Source organism: Platalea leucorodia (assembly GCF_965183815.1).
Source record: "Platalea leucorodia genome assembly, contig: HAP1_HAP1_SCAFFOLD_33, whole genome shotgun sequence".
Taxonomy (NCBI): domain Eukaryota; kingdom Metazoa; phylum Chordata; class Aves; order Pelecaniformes; family Threskiornithidae; genus Platalea; species Platalea leucorodia.
Genome location: NW_028121457.1, coordinates 395,475 through 397,965, shown reverse-complemented (window position 1 = coordinate 397,965; position 2,491 = coordinate 395,475).

Here is a 2,491-nt window from a genome sequence, read left to right as displayed (position 1 = left end):
TTGTGGGGCTGTGAATGGGGTTGCCTGGCTCCTTGAAGAGCAGCAAGAGCTTTTGGTCCTGGCCCCTTTGGTGTGGGAGGAATCCCTGGATGTTCGCAATTGCTGAGCCGGGCTCTGGCTGTACCGAGTGGCACAGGCAGCTAGTATTGGACTTTGGGAGGCTGTCGCAAGAGAGAGCGCCATCGTTTGTGGGGCTGTGAATGGGGTTGCCTGGCTCCTTGAAGAGCAGCAAGAGCTTTTGGTCCTGGCCCCTTTGGTGTGGGAGGAATCCCTGGACGTTCGCAATTGCTGAGCCTGGCTCCGGCTGTACCGAGCGGCGTAGGCAGCTAGTATTGGATTTTGGGAGGCTGTCGCAAGAGAGAGCGCCATCGTTTGTGGGGCTGTGAATGGGGTTGCCTGGCTCCTTGAAGAGCAGCAAGAGCTTTTGGTCCTGGCCCCTTTGGTGTGGGAGGAATCCCTGGACGTTCGCAATTGCTGAGCCGGGCTCCGACTGTACTCAGCAGCGCAGGCAGCTAGTAGTGGACTTTGGGAGGCTGTCGCAAGAGAGAGCGCCAGCGTTTGTGGGGCTGTGAATGGGGTTGCCTGGCTCCTTGAAGTGCAGCAAGAGCTTTTGGTCCTGGCCCCTTTGGTGTGGCAGGAATCCCTGGACGTTCGCAATTGCTGAGCCGGGCTCCGGCTGTACTGAGGGGCGCAGGCAGCTAGTATTGGACTTTGGGAGGCTGTCGCAAGAGAGAGCGCCATCGTTTGTGGGGCTGTGAATGGGGTTGCCTGGCTCCTTGAAGAGCAGCAAGAGCTTTTGGTCCTGGCACCTTTGGCGTGGGAGGAATCCCTGGACGTTCACAATTGCTGAGCCGGGCTCTGGCTGTAGTCAGTGGCAAAGGCAGCTAGTATTGGACTTTGGGAGGCTGTCGCAAGAGAGAGCGCCATCGTTTGTGGGGCTGTGAATGGGGTTGCCTGGCTCCTTGAAGAGCAGCAAGAGCTTTTGGTCCTGGCACCTTTGGTGTGGGAGGAATCCCTGGACGTTCGCAATTGCTGAGCCGGGCTCCGGCTGTACTGAGTGGCACAGGCTTCTAGTGTTGGACTTTGGGAGGCTGTCGCAAGAGAGAGCGCCATCGTTTGTGGGGCTGTGAATGGGGTTGCCTGGCTCCTTGAAGAGCAGCAAGAGCTTTTGGTCCTGGCCCCTTTGGTGTGGGAGGAATCCCTGGACGTTCGCAATTGCTGAGCCGGGCTCCGGCTGTACTCAGCAGCGCAGGCAGCTAGTGTTGGACTTTGGGAGGCTGTTGCAAGAGAGAGCGCCATCGTTTGTGGGGCTGTGAATGGGGTTGCCGGGCACCTTGAAGAGCAGCAAGAGCTTTTGGTCCTGGCCCCTTTGGTGTGGGAGGAATCCCTGGACGTTCGCAATTGCTTAGCCGGGCTCCGGCCGTACCGAGGGGTGCTGGCAGCTAGTATTGGACTTTGGGAGGCTGTCGCAAGAGAGAGCGCCATCGTTTGTGGGGCTGTGAATGGGGTTGCCTGGCTCCTTGAAGAGCAGCAAGAGCTTTTGGTCCTGGCCCCTTTGGTGTGGGAGGAATCCCTGGACGTTCGCAATTGCTGAGCCGGGCTCCGGCTGTACCGAGGGGTGCAGGCAGCTAGCGTTGGACTTTGGGAGGCTGTCGCAAGAGAGAGCGCCAGCGTTTGTGGGGCTGTGAATGGGGTTGCCTGGCTCCTTGAAGAGCAGCAAGAGCTTTTGGTCCTGGCACCTTTGGTGTGGGAGGAATCCCTGGACGTTCGCAATTGCTGAGCCGGGCTCCGGCTGTACTGAGTGGCACAGGCTTCTAGTGTTGGACTTTGGGAGGCTGTCGCAAGAGAGAGCGCCAGCGTTTGTGGGGCTGTGAATGGGGTTGCCTGGCTCCTTGAAGAGCAGCAAGAGCTTTTGGTCCTGGCACCTTTGGTGTGGGAGGAATCCCTGGACGTTCGCAGTTGCTGAGCCGGGCTCCGGCTGTACTGAGTGGCACAGGCTTCTAGTGTTGGACTTTGGGAGGCTGTCGCAAGAGAGAGCGCCAGCGTTTGTGGGGCTGTGAATGGGGTTGCCTGGCTCCTTGAAGAGCAGCAAGAGCTTTTGGTCCTGGCCCCTTTGGTGTGGGAGGAATCCCTGGACGTTCGCAATTGCTGAGCCGGGCTCCGGCCGTACCGAGGGGTGCAGGCAGCTAGTATTGGACTTTGGGAGTCTCTCGAAAGAGAGAGCACCATCGTTTGTGGGGCTGTGAATGGGGTTGCCTGGCTCCTTGAAGAGCAGCAAGAGCTTTTGGTCCTGGCACCTTTGGTGTGGGAGGAATCCCTGGACGTTCGCAATTGCTGAGCCGGGCTCCGGCTGTACCGAGCGCGCAGGCAGCTAGTATTGGACTTTGGGAGGCTGTTGCAAGAGAGAGCGCCATCGTTTGTGGGGCTGTGAATGGGGTTGCCTGGCTCCTTGAAGAGCAGCAAGAGCTTTTGGTCCTAGCCCCTTTGGTGT